An 18,730-nucleotide genomic window follows, 5' to 3' on the forward strand; every position below is an offset into this window, starting at 1 on the left:
AGGGGACTTCTTAATAGTTGCAACTTCCAAGAAGCACATGACTGAGTAAAATAATCAAAATTGTCAGTTTTGTTCAACCAACCTTATTTATCCCTTGCTAGCTCAGAAGAGTCACACACACACACACACACACACACACACACACACACACACACACACACCCTTGCAGAGGTAAGGAACCCTGTAACACACTCTGCAATGTGTTCATGTGTGTGTTGTTTCTGTAAAACTGGCTGAAACATCTGTTGAGGGTTGTTAGCGAAGGTCAGTAGATCTGGAGTTCAGACATCCTCAAAGAGATGAGGTTTTGTTGGAGGGGGCTACTTGTTGGTTCCCAGCCACTTTGCCCCGAAATAATCACACAGGAACTATACCATTTAAATAACTGCTTGGCCCATTATCTCTAGCTTCTTATTGGCCAGCTCTTACATCTTAATTTAACTCTTTTTTTTTTTTTTACATTTCAGTGAATCTTTATTTACAAAACAAGTAGTGAGCCAGATGGAGACCATTGGACATAATCTGCCAACTATTTGTCTGGGTTCTTATGTGCCAGTATGGAAAGAAACAGTCTGCCTTCATATATGGCATGTTTTCCTCCAATAATATATGAAGTTAATATAATATAGTATCAGATTATTTGACAAATGGTTACAAAGAACATTGGCTTTGTGAGAAAATACTGATTCTCAATTAATTCATTAAACCAATTAAAGATGAAATCAGTGATCAAATAGAAAAAATGTAAAAGAACAAAATCGATTTAGACATTTTTGGTCACTAAATATTGAAGAATGATAGAGGCAAAAGGATAAAAGGAAAATAGCAAAATAATTGATATTTGTGAACATAACATTCTGCCTTCTGAAAGTTCAAAACTGTCAAAGACAAAGCAAAAAATGTAAATCTCAAGAAGAATGAAACTACTTCTAAAGTGTATCACCACATGGCTGTGGCTTACCGGCTAAAGTTCCGTCTGGTTCCAGCAGGGCTAGATGGCTTCTCCTTGTCTTTGCCTTTCTTTCTCCCAGCATGCAGTTTAGTTTTTCCCGCCTACCTAAGTTCTCCCTGCTCTAGGTCCAAAGCAGTTTCTTTATTCATTAATGGTAATCATAGCATACAGAGGGAAATCCCACATCATAAGACAAGTACTGATATGAAAGAATATATTGGGCACGAGGACCTGGGAGTTTGCAGTGTTCTTTGAGTTTCTTTTAATGCTCTTTAGCTTGGGTATTGACTTTTTGGCAAATGTTATCCACTCTCTTGGTTACCTGAAGTGTGATCTCAGCATCTTATTGACTTCTTCAGGGTCTCAACATAACTCTTTATGATTTAGATTAAGCTGCATGGCTTCATATTGCAAAGCTTCTTCAGATTCCAGGGAAAGGACCAGCTGTGAGAGAGCCTAGAGTAAGGACCAGCTGCGAGAGAGCCTGGAGTAAGGAGCATCTGAGAGATAGCCTGGAGTAAGATGGCCTGGAGTAAGGACCAGCTGTGAGATAGCCTGGAGTAAGGACCAGCTGCAAGAGAGCCTGGAGTAAGGACCAGCTGCAAGAGCGCCTAGAGCAAGGACCAGCTGTGAGATAGCCTGGAGTAAGGACCAGCTGTGAGATAGCCTGGAGTTTGGATAGCGATCCCAACAGCCAGCTCTTAGCTCAAGTGAGAATCAAATATAACAAATTTAGGGAGAAAAAAAGCAAGTTGAATATAGTAGCCATATACCAAAAAATTGAAATTTTGGCATATAATGACAACCTGGTCAAAGTTCAATTTTAATCAGGGATTGAGGGGGCTCATTAAAGTTGCTGTCAGACAAGACAGAGTCTTCTTGCATTTCATTCAGCTATAATTTTAAAACCGGCTAATCTGATGAAAACGTGTCCAAAGGGACTGGGACTCAATGGGTAAAATGCTTGCTGTGCAGACACGAGGACCTGAGTTTAGAACTTTCGTGATCATGGCAAAGGGTAGTGTGTGCCTGTGGCACTAGCACTGGGGAGGTGGAAATATAAGATGCTGGAGGGTTGATCACCAGTCAGTCTAGAAATTGGTGAGTACCAGGTCCAGTGGGTGCCCATGTCTCAAAGGAGAAGTAGAGATAGAAGATATTCACCTCTGACTTCCACATGTACACACACTGATACCTCTGCACACATCCACTACACATGCATACACACACACACACACACACACACACACATTCACTACACATTCACACACACACACATCCACTACACATCCACACACACACATCCACTCCACACACACACACACACACACACACACGAGGAATATAACTATGATTAGAATTTTTTGGTGCATGTGTGATATTTTTGTTTGTGCTACAACAAATAAAACTTGCCTGAAGATCAGAGTGTAGAGCAAGGCACTAGTTAGCCATAGAGGCTGGGTGGTGGTGGCGCACACACTTTTAATCCCAGTACCCAAGACGCAGAAGCAGATGGATCTGATCACTGTGAGATCAAGGCCACCCTGGACTTAGGAGTCACATGCCTGTAATCCCAGCACTAGGGAGGTGGAGACAGGAAAGGATGTGGCTGGGCAGAGAAAGGAATAAAAGGCAGGAGGAGACAGGTGCACAAGGCATTCACTCCGAGGACTTGTAGAGATAGCATTTTGCCCCTTTGGGTCTGAGAAGTTCATAGAGGTAAGAACTAGTAACTGGCTCCTTCGTTTCTCTGACCTTTCAGCTTTCCACCCCTAATATCTGACTCTGGTTTTTTATTATTAAGAGAAACTAGAAATCACGCTAAGGGTACAAGTGAATAAAACCCCTCCAAAAAAACAAAAAAATTAAACAAAATGCCTATAAATGTAATAAATTTTTCAAAGAATAATAGAGATTATACTTAAATTTTAAAAATAGGACAACTGATGTTTACCTAAAAATGTCCTCAAATTTAATATATTATATTAATACTATATATAATATAAAACACATTAATATATTATGTTAAATATATAATATATTATAAACCTGATACATAATATACCACAAAGATACCAAACATATGTTATGAAATACTCAAAATATATCAGAAATACTAAGTAAAAAGGTTCAATAATCCAGGAACAGGTCCTAAATACTCATATGCTAAATAAAATTCCAAAACAATATTAATAAAATCCCATAAGCTGAAAAATAGAGCAACTTGAAAATTCTTTCACCTAGGTTTAAGCTAAACACGCACATCTCAGGGCTAGCGGGAAGGCTAACTGTAGGCTCACATGCTGCTCTTGCAGTGAACCAGAATTTGGTTCCCAGCACCCACATCACATAGTTAATAGCTGCCTGAAACTTCAGTTCCAAGAGATCCAACATCCTCTTCTGACCTGAGCAGACACTCACACACGTTTATACACACAGGCGGAGAAAGCACATGCACATATAAATAAAAATAAGTTTTAAAAAGTAAGAAATTAAAGCAAATATTTATTTTTTAAATCTGGAGTTTATTACGTACACTATTACCATTTTAACATACTTTGAACCTAAACTTTGGATTTTAACCTGTCTCCTAGAAGCTAATGTGTTATAGACTCTGTCTCCAGGCTGTACCCCTATAGGAAGCTGCAGAACCTTTTGGGCAAGGACCTAATGGGGAGAAGTTAGGCCTTTGAAGGGAATTTGACCCAGCCCGTCCTCTTCTCTCCTTTTGCTTCCCGCCACCACAGTGTGGTAGCCTCTTTGCCATGTGTTCTTGTCATGCTTACTGCGCCATCATAGTCCCCAAAGCATCTGGACCAAGTAAACATGAACTGAAAGCTCGCTGTGAGCCAACTTAACCTTTCTTTCTTATAAGTTTTTAGCCATGGGTGTTATAGCACAGTAGCAGAAAGTTGACCAATGTGCTTAAAAACAAGCAAAGCACTCCCAAGGCTCTGATAAAGGCAAGTGTGGTACTGATAGTGAGAACATTGACAAATCCATGGGAATCACGATCAGCACACGATTGTTGCACATTCATGATGCTAATGTCAATTGTGCAAATCTGGTCTCAGAAGGTTAAGTATCCATTTGTTTGACAACTCTGTTATGCCTCAAACCTAACACGTCTAATGACTTTATTTTCCCCCACCAACTCTCGTTCATAAAGAAAGAGAATAAATCTTTGTGTGCTCTTCTAGAGCCTCCCAAACAAATACAATTTTAGGTGCAAAAGATATCATTCAAGATTCGATTTTAGAAAGGCAAAAATCAAAGTTGTTAGGAGATTTGAACACCTAAGAGAAAAATTGGATTTGGGATGCCTGAGGGACAGTATCTTACTTCTTGTTTCAATAATATTTTTTAAAAAAAAATAAAAAAAGCTTAGAAAACATTACTGCACAGATTTTTACCTCTTTCCTAAGTGAGAAAATGTATTTGCTTAAATCAACAGAAATATATTAAAACTGACATAATCCACTGGTTATTCCGTTCAGAGACAAAGTCTTGGTTACCTAAGCAGATTACAAAACAGCAGATTCGCTATTAAACAGATGAGGGTAAGGAAACACATTGTCTAATTTTGTATTAAGAAGAAATCAATAATCTAAGAAAATTTTGTCATTTTAGTAAAAGTGGGACCTGCTTAATATTTGATAGAAAAGCTCTTTCTGAAATCTTAAAAGTAAACCCATCAAATCTTAGCTTTGACAACAGTCAATAATACGATATTTATTTATAATTATTCCCCAAATCTTCATAAGTGTTTCTATTCATTCAGTCGTGTTCTTCCTCTACCCCCCACATTCTACAGCAACAGTCATTTTAGTGTAGGGTAAACTGTGCTGTGTTTTCACTGAAGAAAACCCACTCTGCCTGCTGTGCACAGAGCGTTGTTCCTCTGCCAACATTGCTCCTACTGGAAGCTCATTCCCATATATTGATTGTAGCTTTTAACCACAGTAACTTCTATTCCTTGGAGAACTTTGGGAATCAGATCACTGAGAATTGTCTATCACACATCAGTGCTTTGCAGATCAGCCAAGCTCCCAGTTTTCTACAACCATGCATCTCTAATAATACAGCGCTTCAAACTGGTTGAAAGAAAAAAAAAGAACACATTCATTATCACATTCAAAATATATAACCACTCTGCAGCTCGGATAAATAATAGACAAATTAAGATTATGATTAATAATAAATGTTTCCATGTTCTACTTTCCATGGAAGTGCTGTGAGGATATAGCAAATACCTCTGAATTAACTTACTAACAGTGTAGGATTTTGAGTTATTTAAAGGTCCTAAAAACTACCTTCAAGCTCGCATAGTATAAAACCTAGGGAGGAAAGAGTTTTTTCAGACTCTTTAATTTGCTTAAATGCAAACATATTTTTCATGATCTTAAACATTAAGTAGAAATAAGGCCAGTTTATCTAGACAGCAATCCTATAGAAGCTTAAATACTAAATTCAAGTAGAATAAAAATGTAAATTTCTATTATACTTAATGCTAATAACTTAAAATTTTATTAGCCCAAAATTATTTAAACTAGTTTTATTTGTCGAAGACTTACTTGAGCTCTCAATACATTTCTGAGCTGGCTAACCCAGCAGTATTTTTCCCCACGGTGAAGCTATTTGAGGTTGAAGTCCTTAATTTCTAGAATATTTTTATTTAAGTAGGGACTAAATTATTCAGTCTAGAGATCTATCAATGTTTTAAAATCTAATATGGCAATCCCAAAAAGAAGTGGAAAAATATTACATACTCAAACAATAAGAGGTAAAGGTCTCCCTAAGTTATAGATAGTGAACACAGGTACACACACAACCTATGATCTAAATTTTTATCCAGTAGTCAAGCACAGTATAAAATACAAAACTCTAAACTTTATATTAAAAGATATACTATTATCACAGTAAGTACGAATTCTTAATTGTTCTGACTTCAAATGGGACACACAGAGAACCTGAAAAGACTGATAGACTTATTTGTCTCCTTTTATCCAACAGGGAAAATATCTGTTTATATTATATCTATTACATTTACATTAATCTGCTTTGCTGAAGAAATTGATTTGTCAGACCACAAAACCAAGCAAGGGAAGCCAGTACCAGATATTGAGTGCATATTCAAAAAGGAGTGAAGTCAACTATTCAGTAGCTAGCAACCAACAGGAGCCCAGGAAGAGCGGAATTGGGTTCACTGTTGATTCCATAAAGCACAGCTGAGGAAGGGGCCACACATTGCTCTGAGAAGTCATGCTGCCTTCTTAAAGTGCATGAGGACTCAAAGGTGAGAGGGTCACCTGATTGGTTATCCAATGCCAAGTACTCAGTCCTGAAGTCATGCATACAAGTAACATTAAACCGACTGAACAGTTTGTATTTCTATGTTTGGGCATAATATGTATACATAGATATGTAACAATGGTAACTAGGCATAATACTATACATAGATATGCAACAATAGTCACAGGGCATAATATGGATACATAGGTATGTAACAATAGTAACAGGGCATAATATGGATACATAGGTATGTAACAATAATAACTAAAGAAAAGAGGCCATGGTTTCAAGATAGAGCAGGATGGGGAAATACATGGGAGGAATTAGAGAAAGGAAAGGGGAACAAATAATATAATCACATTTTAATGTGGTTTTTTTTTAAGTGAGAGGTAATCTTGCTTGAGTCAGCACCAAACATGCTAAAGACAGGAAACAGAAGGGAAAGAGGGAGATAGCTTCGCTCCAGTGCTCAGGCTGTTCCCACAGAAAGAGTGTTCATGAGTGTCGAGGAAGGAGGAAGAGGACTAAAAGTTCTATAGCGGCAGATAAATGAGGGGGTCTCTGCAAGTCTCATGGGCGTCCTGAAACAGGATGGAGACAGGTTTTCCCCTAGAGTATGGAAGCACAGAGTGGCATTTTCTGATCAGCCACCACAAACACAGGCAAGCTGGCAGATTCCCGCACTCTGTCATCAAGAGCTTTGTGTTTTAAAGGTCAGTTCCTCTCCCTCGTTCCTCTAGCTTCCCTGGTCCTGGTTTTGCTTCTACGCAGATAGACAGAGCTGCTTAATAAGCTCCTATTGAGTTTTCTCCAGGAACTTGCTGATGGAGCCCTACCTGACAGGGAGAGAGGAACAGGCCAGGCTGTTCTCCAGAGAGGGGAGCCGCAGGTCAGTCTCTGAATGGGAACTGTGAATAAAACCATTATTGGAGTGGATACTTTTCCAGGCTCAAATTTAGCTATGCCCCTGGGAAAGTTAAATTATTTTTCAGGGTCTTGGTTATTTTCTTTCATTTCTAAAATTGAAATATAACATTTCGCAGACTTTTCTGGACCTTCGGAGACATAATAACACTAAAGTCCCATGTGTTATAAACTCAGTTTCTTCCCTCCTCTCCACTCCCATCCTCATCCCGTCTTCAAAATATTGTCTTTATAATTTGGCTACAGGCCCATTTTTGTGCTGTGGTATCTCCCTGTTGTAGCATTTCAAGCTCTGTCTAGCAAGGAGCATGTGTAAATTACTGCTAAATTATCTTTGTACAGTTAATACAGTATGTGCTCAATGAATGAGGATGAGATGGTTCAGTGAAGAATATTCTAAAATAGGGTGATTTTAAAAAGCAAAAATCTGTTTATTTTTCATGAGTTAGTCTGAGGGGTAGCCATCCAGCTGAACCTAACGGCTCTGCTCCCTGTTTCATTCTGGAATCCAGATCCTGACAGTTTGTGACTTTGTTCTAGGGATCAGCAAACTATACTCTCTGAGATGACTGCTTTTGTAAATATATTAATATTTATGCATGCAAGCCTGTTTCTTAGTATATTGTCCATGCCTGCTACCATACTACAATGACAGGGCTGAATATTTTCCAAAGAAGTCATGAGACCCCCATGCATTGAGTGGTGTGGGACAATGGTCTGTATTCTGTCAATTATATTTTAAATAAATGCTTATTGGCTAGTAGCCAGGTGGGACAACCAGACATGAAGTAGAGGTGGGACAATGAGAACAGGAGAATTTTGGGAAGAAGGAAGTTCCATCTGCAGTCCTGACCCAGCCACAGAAGAAGTAAGATGTGACTGCCTCACTGAATAAGGTACCAAGCCATGTGGCTAGCATAGACAAGAATAATGGGCTAATATAAGTTATAAGAGCTAAAAAGAAGCCTGAGCTAATGGCCCAATCAGTTTATAACTAATGTAGAACTCTGTGTGATTTCTTTGGGACTTAACAATTATGGGAACGGGGCAGGACAGAAAACCACAGACAACAATTAAGTGTTTGCTATTTGTCTCTTAACAGTTTGCCCCCACCCTGTGGTGTTGTCCTCATCTGCATGATTGATGCTGGGTTACTGCAGTTGAAGTCCCAGGAAAAAAGAGGGTAGATATTCTGAACAAGTAACCTTATTGGTACTTTACGACTTTTCATTTCCATTCTCCTGTCGTTGGCCTGAAACTTGCCATGTAACCACAACTAACTACAAGAAAAGTAGCCCTAATTAAATAACCACGCACTTACTTTACATTCGAAAAATCTAGCCATTAAAGGAAAAGGGTACTGGAAATCACATAGCTAACAAAGGATTCATATCTAGCACACATAAACAACTCATGAAATTAATAAAGAAATCTTGACTCCAGAACAAGCAATATAATTAGAAAATGTGTAAAGAATATACAGAAAACCACAACTAGTCCAAGTGCAGAGTCATGGAGCCCAGTCTCAATGGCTACATCTACAAAACAGGCCCGTATCTGAGGCTGAATGAACACTGTGAAAGAGGGGGCCGAAAGATTGAAGAGCTAGAGGACCAGGAAATTTGCTGTAAAAGTGTACCTTCTGGTAACATCAGAAACTATACCCATAAAAATCTCATCGACATGTCTGTCCAAATGTGAGCTGAATAAGGACGATGCCAATGAACATGCCAAGCTGGATGGGGAAAAGTCCGTGAGGCATTTACCCTACACAAAGAATTATAGGCAACTAAGGAAAGCTGGGAGCCAGAAAGGTGATCTTTCCCCAAAAAAGAGCAAACCAATTGGTTCTCCAGTGTCGAATGGTCAGCCCCGAAGCATTATAAAAACTCAACAAGTTATAACTAGGAATGTATATGTGTATATACAAATACATATATGCATGCAATAACAATTAGTGGAAAAAAAGCCCACAGACTTGAAAGAGAGTGTGGGCAGGGGTATTTGTGAGGGTTTGGAGGGAGGAAATAGAAGGGATAAATGTTGTAATTAAATTATAATCTCAAAAATTAAATATATATGTATGTCTAGATGTTTTGCTGAAAAGTCTATACAGAAGTCAAATATCTTTCTGTAAAAAAGCTCCATGTCATTAGTCATTGGGAAATAACAATTAAAATTACCAAGTGCTACTAGTACATGCTTGGTGCATGACTTAAAGAAAAATAGTGGCAGGGCTACAGAGATGACTTAGTCAGTAAAATGCTTGTGGTGTGAGCATGTGAGACCAGTCCCCAGCACCCACATAAGAAGCCATGCTCAATAATGCACCTGTTGTTTATTTAACAGCACAGCAGCTACAGCTGTATCTACTGCTATTTCAGTCAATAGTTGCAGCTCTGCAGTTACTGGCCAGCTTCTTTGGAAGTGGCTCTGCAGGACTTCTAGATTCTGCTGCTACCACCAAACGTAGTTTTTAAGTAAATCTCTATCATTCTATTTAACAATAAGGACTTGGGAGTCAGAGGCTGGGGTGAAAACCTGCTAGCTCAGGGAGGTTTGGAGCAACTTGCTGATCTTCCCTCTTCACCTGGGTCTCAGAAAGACAGTGTCTCTTCTGTCACTCAAAACCAAAAAGGACTGCCACATTCAAAGTCCCTCCCTACTTTTTCCTGTGCATCTCTCTCTTCCTCCCCCCCACCCTGACTCCCTCTAACTCTCTATGATTACTTTCTGTCAACTGACTCCACCTCCTGATCCAAGGTTGATTTTATTTAGTTTATGTAAATGCAAACTCAGGGTTCACAGTGTGATCATGAGTCCTGCAAACCCTATAAGCCCAGTGATGGGGAAGCAAAAACAAGAAACAGTGGCCTGTCGGCCAGCAATCCTAATGACTTAGCGAGTTCCAGATTCAGAGAGAGGCTGCCTCGAAAAATAATAATAATAAAAAAAAAGCAATTGAAGAAGATATTAAACAAAGACCTCTGGTCTTTACATGCATATGCATGACTGTGTTCTCTCTCACACACACATAAACACACACAAACACACACACACGACTTCAGACACACACACACATATACACACAATAGTGACAACACAAAGTCATATGAGGATGTGAAGAAACTGGATCTCTTGTGCATTGCTAGTGAGAATATAATATGGCGAAACTATTCTGGAAAAAAAAATGGTGAAATCTTAGAGAATTAAAACTTATCTATCATTCAAGGTGAACAATCATGCATTTGGACCTCTCAAATGAATGCACACGTCCTTAAAAAAACAGCAGCCTGTAGGATCCAGCCACGACAAGCTCAATAGAGGCCTGAGTCTCGGTAGTTTACCCTAAGACAAATACCTGGTTCCAAGAAAGACCACAAACTGAGACTACCCAGGAACCACCCAGGAACAGACCATCCAAAGGAAATTCCCAACATTCCAACCATTGTAGATAGGATCACCTGCCAGCACACACCCATCGCTTTTCACCAGGACACCCCTAGAAAAATGTCAATCAAAGGGTTCTGAGCCTTAGCAATCCTGCACCTCCTGCTTTGCTACTATAAAAACCCAACTGCCAGCTGAGCTGGGGCTCTCAGATCTCTCTAATATGATGGACACATGGAGAGTCCAGGTTTGCAAACTTGTGTAAGAATAAAAGCTCTTTGCTTTTACATACAGGGTTCGGTCTCCTAGTTGGTTTTGGGGGGACTCCTTGATCTGGACATAACACAGCCCAAATTTGGAAACAGTCAGATCTTCTTTAATAAGTAAGTGGTTATGTAAACTGTAACCTACCTCACTATAAAACTCTAATCAAATCATTGGTGCACAAAACAACTTGGATGGATTCCCAAGGGAATTACACTGATTCTTAAGGCAATCATTGAAAGGTCCATCCTGTACGGTTCCCTTTAAGTAAAATTGTAGGCAAACTTTTCCGTCCCACCAGTCAAATCCCAAATAACCACACAGAGATTTAATATTAATGATAAATATTTGGCCAATAGCTTAGGCTCATTTTTTAGCCAGCTCTTAAAACTTAAATTAATGCATTTCTATTGATCTATGTGCTGCCTTGATGCTCCTTTACCTCGTGTGTGTACTTCCCATCCTGCTCTCTCTGAGTCTCATGGCATCTCCTTGGACGCCACCCTTCTCCCCAGCATTCTCTCAGTCCCAAAAATCCTGCCTAGCCATCGGCCAATTAGCTTCTTATTAACAAAGAGAGCAACATGTCTTCTCAGCGGCATATATTCACAGAGTGTAAAAAAATATTCCACGTGACATTCTTGAGATGTCAAAACTACAGAAACAAGAAAGGGGATGGTGGTTTGCAGGGCTTAGGAACAGAAGACGCTTGGGTATGGTGGGGAGCATCCTCACAGTTTCTCCTTGTGTGGAATTGCTCTGCAAGCAAACAGAAGCGTGCAACTGAGAAACAGGTAAAACGAGGGGTGCAAAACAACACTGAGGTAAAGAAGCCAGGATGTCACAGTCTACAGCTCCTCTGAGCTCTGTTCTGGTGCGGGCTTTCCTCATCTCCTCTGTCTACTTCTCCTAAAATTTGCTCCGTGACATAAGAGAATTAGCATACGACAGCAGGTACTTCCCTCGTCCTCCCTCCCCTCCCTGAAAAGGGAGACACGATGAAAAGAGCAGCTGTTTCTTTGCTTGTTAAAGAAGGAATTTGTGTTATCCCCTAAGAATTCCCCATGGAAGGGATTAGAGAATTAGAGATAAACTCATTTTTACCAGATAGCGAAATAATAAGCTGAGCACTTGAGAGTTTGAAGAGAGCAAACAACAATGAGGTTATTTTCTTCTTTAAACCCTGGGTGTGTGAATCATTCAATCGCAAGAGGGATTCTTGGAAATGGCAAAACATAAACTGTTTTAATTATCTGAGCTTTCGGAGGTAACAAGAATCACATAATAGTGCATGGTACAGAAGGAACTGAGGTCTGGTTGACCAGAGAGAGAAAATGTCTTGTACTGTCGGAATGCAGGCAGCTTTCACTGCCTACAAAGTCCTTAGAGCCCACGTCTGTTGGCGTGCACTCCACTGCTGATTTTCTCTTTAATTTTCTCTTTAATGTTCTGTAAGGGAGTACTAGAGTTTCTGTCCTAGGCAGTCTTCAGGGGACAGTCTGATTTTACCTGAGAGCACGTGGGGAAAAGATTGCAACCCAAGGATCTAAACAAGGGATATGACCTTTGGGCCCAGTTTTTTGATACAACCCACAATTATTTATTGAACAGCAATTAGTGGCAGCTTCATCCCAGAGTAACTCTGATACTCTGTAGCACAGTATCTGACCTTCAAGTCAGTGGGATCTGTAGTAGCCTAAGGGTGGCTTTATCACAGTATTGCAGACATTTTGAGCAGGTCTGAGCTGTGGGTGTGACTTGCATCTTTTGTCATTGAGTCATTTTTTAAAAGATGGCTTCCCACAGAAAACTCTGCTATCTACTATTTGTATAACCAATGACAATTTGTCAATGTCACCAGTTTCAGAGTGACTGCACAACAGAATCACCCGCAAGGCTGTTTAAAGCACAATTTCTGAGTCAGTAGTTCTAGGATTGGGCCCAAGAATCGACATTCCTAAAAAGTTCTCAGATGTTGATGCTGCTGCTGCTGCTGCTACTGCTGCTGCTGCTGCTGCTGTGTAGAAACACATTTTGCAAACTGTGTGCAATTATCTTTCCCCAAGTGTCTCCTTCTGTCTCGTCTCACTCTTAGCCATGCACGATGCAGTGTTGGGTAGGCAGAACCCAGTTCCTTCCTTACCTAGCCTTTCAGCACTGCCTCTGTGTAGGTGGGCTCAGTGAGTTCTTCTCAAACAGAATTTTATTAAAGAGCAGTCTCTTCTAGAATGATCACTTTTGATTATGTAACTCGAAATCAGATGGTATTCAGTAGAAAAAAGATGAAAACGACTTTGAGGCTTGATGTCTCTCTCTGGTCCTCTTAGTATCTAGAGCTGAGGCAAGAATGGGTTTGGATAAAGATCCCAGAGGTCTATTGGTGGTCAGAGACAATGGCATCCACTTATGGTGGTTTTCTATTGTTAATAAGCCAAGTGTCCAAAATTCAGCCCCTTCAAATATATCCCTTGATTGATTTTTGTTTCTTTATTTGGTTAGTTTTCTTTTTTTTCTCTTTCTTCTTTTTTCTTTTTTTTTTTAAAGGTTCAAAGTCCAGACATGAATGAGAGAAGCTTTCTACTCAGCCTAAAAGGTAAACATTGGGAGACATTTTTTCTGTAGTTCCATGTTATCTTTTAAGTTCCTGTCTTGGTGACTAGGATTCAGCTTCTTAAGACTGTATGGTTGATGTCTCTACTCTTTTCCAGAATGACTGCTAGGGACCTGTCCTCAGCTTCTAGAAGTCACTTGCAGTTCCTTGATGACTATCTAGAATCTCTTCTTTATTAAGGCAGTAAAAATGTGTCTCAATTTTTTAAAAGGCTCCTTTGATGAGGACAGACCCATCCGATACTGATTCATTTTCAAATTATGGAAGTAATATCCTATCTTACTCATGGATTCCACCTCCACTCAAGAGAGAAGGATAACAAAAACATAGAGCTGAGTTTGGAGGTCAGGGAGGATAAACAAGAGAAGTAAAATTTGAGGACCAACAGATCTCACCCAGTACCTCTCTCCAGCATTTACTCTCATACTAAGAACTGCTGAATCATTGGATGATGTGGTTGAGGTCAAACTGACAAGACCAAGTGCCAGGGGATCTATGAGGTACCCCAAATGTAGAAAAAGACGGAATGGTGACCTGGGCTCCTAGGAAAGTTTCAAGACTTCTGGGAAAGGAGACATTTATGGCTCAGTAGTTGGCTGAGCTGTACTATGATTCCACTGGGAATAATCCAAGCAAAATATAACAGGGAGACCAAAGAAGGGATGGCATCCTAGGTGGTAGAGGCCCCTCTGCATCCTGAAGGTATCTGAGAGTCCTTCACAAGGAAACAGACACTGGCCTGGTTAGCCTTGTTTTAGAGACTCAATCCAACAACAGTGTTGGGAAGACATTAGGTAGTGGAAAACTGGAGGCTTTAGGGAGCTTAGTCATGAGCTAAGTAAGATGGCCTAAAATAGGACAGAGAAGTTGGGCCAGAGGTTATGAACATACCACATGGATTGTGTTCCCTAACATCAACTGCTTCTCCTGACTGATGAATGGCAGTGTCTCTAGCATCATTAAGACCTCTCCATCCCTCCACCAGACCATATCAACAGCCTGCCGCATTCCTGTGAAATGAGAATTTTGCTAACAAAAGATCCAAACTTCTTGGTCTAAAAACAAGGCCCTTTGTGGCCTGGCCTTGCTTGCCCTTACCAGTTTCAATTCTGCCTTTATCCAACACAACATTACTAAGTCTTACTAATCCTTGAACAGAAGAAGGCATTGAACATATCCTCTCAGCATAAAAATTTGCCAGAACAATCCCTCCTCATCCCTCAAGACCCCCAACTCAAGTGCCTTTATCTTCATTCTCTAACACCATAGGAAGCAGAATGACTAGAACCAAAGACATCCTAGGAACTGTGAATGTTGCCTGTGATGGGTAAAGGGAATTCTGAGTTCTTTTGACTGGGTTACAAATCTAGGTTTCTCTCTTTTTTTTTTTCCAAGACAGGGTTTCTCTGTAGCTTTGGTGCCTGTCCCAGAACTAGCTCTTGTAGACCAGGCTGGCCTCGAACTCCCAGAGATCCACCTGCCTCTGCCTCCCGAGTGCTGGGATTAAAGGCGTGCGCTACCACCGCCTGGCCTAAGTTTCTCATTTTATTTGAATGATGATACAAATGTAAAAAAGTGGTTGTTGGTTTTTTGAGGAAACTGAGGTTTGTTTACGATAAAGGGCAAACCAGGACTCAAATATAACACTAGCTTAAGGCTTAAAGCCCATTTTTTTTCGCTTTGCCAAAACTAATGGGAATTATGTGTATGCTCACAGCTACATTTTGTTTCCTTATTTTGAACTGTGCCATTCTAAATCATTTTGTTGACACTGATAATACCTAAAAAGGCAAGCATCTCTTACTCTTCATTCTGTTTTCTTTCCCTGAGGAATAGCAAAAGTCATGTGTCAAAAAGGAACGAGGTGAAAGTTTACTGAGTGACCAAGACTGAGTTTTCCTAGGCAACTTACTAATTGAGGGAAAAAAAGGTCAAAACACCTTTTAGCTTTAATTTAAAGAGCTTCAAAGTATGTACTGGTGCAAATCCAATCAAATCAACCAGAAGCCAGTGATAGATTCACCGTGCAAGCAGGAACGTCTGGTGTGGTGGTATTCTTCAAGGAGCCAGACAAATTTGATCTCATTTCTTCCAACTCCAAGGCAAATGGTCTTGGACGCATCCCTTGCCTGCCACAGCCTAGTTTCTTATTTCTGAAACCACTAACAGCATTCACCTCAAGGGTTGTGGTGAGAATTACATAAGTAATGGGTTCTTTTGTTTCCGGCCTGACATGGAAGGGCTTGGAAACCACCACTCAATATTAACAACAAGGGAGAAAAACTGAACAAGCGTTAAAAACTGATGATTCTTAGATTTATCAGAGAAATGAGCTCACGAGGCAAACGACTGTTCTTAAAATTGGAAAGACAAGCAAATTCAGAAAAGTGCAATTTAGGAGAACAGACACACACCAACAGAAACCTCCCTGGAGACAGTAATGTGGGAGGAGAGTCAGAATTACAGCTCAGTTTCTAGGGGCACAGTGTACGACAGTCTCAGAGATAACACCCCAGGGATGGAGGGTGAATTCATGGAGGATCCTACCTTTAGTGGACTTTTCTCTGTGAAGTTGACCAGACTACCATGCTGAAGATCAGAGGAAAAGTAAATCTCCTCATACTAATGTCACAGACAGTGAAAAAGCAGACCATTTGAAATGTTCCAGAACATTCTGTCTTACAGGGGCCTGTTCTCAAAAGCTCTTTCACCAGGGCCTAACCTATTAGGGTTTGAGAAGAAATGCCTCCAATCTGAGGAGATGGGAATAGCCAGCTCTGTCCTAGCCCCGCACTCCTGATTCATTTAAGGAGCGTGAAACTTGAGAAGCATTGTATGATTCATAGTCCCAGGGTTCAGGGTCACTAAAAGACAATCATAGTGTGTAGAATGCTTCCTTTCCTCCACAGCCTTAACTAATACTCAATACTAAGGCTTATTATGGGAGTGTGTGTGTGTTTTTGTGTGTGTGTGTTTTTGTGTGTGTGTGTGTGTGTCTGTGTGTGTGTGTGTGGTCACGCACACACACTTCATGGTGTACGTACAGGGGCCAGAGAAAAACATCGAATGTTGCTCTTCATCTTCCACCTTGTCTGAGACAGGTCTCTGCCGTTCACAGTGTGAGTCTCTAAGGATTCCCCTGCCTCCCCTCCCTCCTGTCTCACAGTTAGGAGCACGGCTGTGACAGAAATGGATGATTATGCCCCGATTCACATGCTGTACGCAGCACATGCTCTACCCACTGAGCCATCTCCCTAGCACTAAATGGCGTATTAATCACAGTTTCTCTTACCCATTCTGTCCAGACATCAGAGAAAAAGTATCAGTTGTAGTAAAATGAAAACAACAACAAAATGCCCACCACACAGTGTCAAGAGGCTTAGCAAGCTTCAGAGCTGGAGCTACATACAGCAAGAATGTTGGAATTATTAGAAATAATTGTAATAGTTTAATAAATTGTGATAAGTATGCTATGGGCTATAATGGAAATATTGTAAGGAATATAATAACAAAAGGATAACGTGAGCAGAGAGGCGGAAGTTCTAAGATGGTAATAAAGAAACGCTAGAGATCCATGACCTTATAATAAAAATTAAAAATGCATTTGAAGGACTTATTATTAAACTAGACAGGACTGAGAAGTGAATCTCACCTTGCAAAAATATACCAATAGATATGCCTTTGAAACATAAAGGGGGAAAGATGAAAAACATGGAACAGAATATTCCAGAATGGTCAGACAACTACAGTTTGCCCCCATACAGTGCAGCATGGGCAATATAACAGAAAAGTCAGAAGCAGGAAGGGAGGAACAGATACAAGATTTGAAGCAAAAAAAAAAAAAAAAAACAAATTAATGTAAGACACAAAACCACAGACCCAGGAAGTTTCAGAGAACACCTCTCGGTGCATTCTGTCCACCTGAAGAAAACCAAAGACAATAAAATTAAAATGTTGAAAGTCAAATGCCACCAATCTAGAACTCTATATCATGGGAAGTTAAATCTTTGAAAGTAAAGAAGAAATACATTCTCTGAAAAATGTAAATTGAGGAACTTATGGCAAACAAGAAATGTTAAAAGATACTCCTCAAAAAGAATAAAAATTAAATAGGTTAGAAATTTGCATCTATTTGAAAAAAGTATTGGAGAAGGAATAAAGTGAAGAGAAAATGAAAACGCATTTTTTATTTTAATTAACTATGTTTGTGCAAAACAATAACAAAAATATATTTCATGATTATAGCATATATATATATATGTATACATATATATGAAATAAATGACAGCAATTGTTACAATACCAGCCTTGTCCAAACTAAGGTGTCCTTTTGTTTGAAAGTGTGAGTGGATTAGTTATAAATGTTAAGTGCAAACTCTAGGGCAGTAAAATAAAATTTTAAAGGAAATATGATTAATATATTTAAAAGGAAGGAAATAGAATCATATAAACTATTCAATTAAAACAACAAAAAATCAGAAAAAGCAAAACATTTTAAAATGGGAATAAAGAACAAGGACAACAAGCAGAAATTATTAATAATTATGATAAATATTACTCTACCAATGGTAATTTTATGTGTATCAGTGTTTTGCCTGCATGTGTGTAAGTGCACCATATGTGTGCCTTGATGCCCAAAGAGGCCCAAAGAGGGCATCAAGTCCCCTAGAAGTGGAGTTACAGAGTGTCCTGAGCTGTCATGTGGGTGCAAGGAACAGAATCTAGATCTTCTGAGAGAGCAGTAAGTGCTCTTAACTGCTGAGTCATCGCTCCATGCCCCTTCGAGGATCACTTAAACCTCAATGTTCTAAACATACCATTGAAAAGACACAAACTGACAGAGAAGATTTTTTTAAAAGGACCCAATATTATGTTGCATTTATTCTGGCTCATAATTAGAACACAAAGCTGTGAAATCTTTGGAAGATAATGTTAGAGAGAAGCCTAGATGATCTGAGGTGTGAGTTAAAAACCTTTTAAAATACATCACTAAAGGCATTGTTCCTAAAAGAAATAATTAATAGCCTGGACTCATTAGAAGTATAAGCTCTTTATCTGAAAAAGACACTACAAGAGAATGAAAAGATAAGTCACAGAATCAGAGGAGATCTTTGCATAAGATTTATGTGACATGCCATTAGGTCGAAGGGGTGTTAACTGTGGGAGAGGCCTGCATATGTGGAGACAGGCGGTACATAAGCTTTGCATCTTCCACTCAGTTTTGTAGTGGACCTAAAGCTGCAGTAAAAACAAACTCTATTTGAAATAATAATAATTCCAATACTCAACACTCATGG

Source organism: Microtus pennsylvanicus, chromosome 10, assembly GCF_037038515.1.
Source record: "Microtus pennsylvanicus isolate mMicPen1 chromosome 10, mMicPen1.hap1, whole genome shotgun sequence".
NCBI classification, from domain to species: domain Eukaryota; kingdom Metazoa; phylum Chordata; class Mammalia; order Rodentia; family Cricetidae; genus Microtus; species Microtus pennsylvanicus.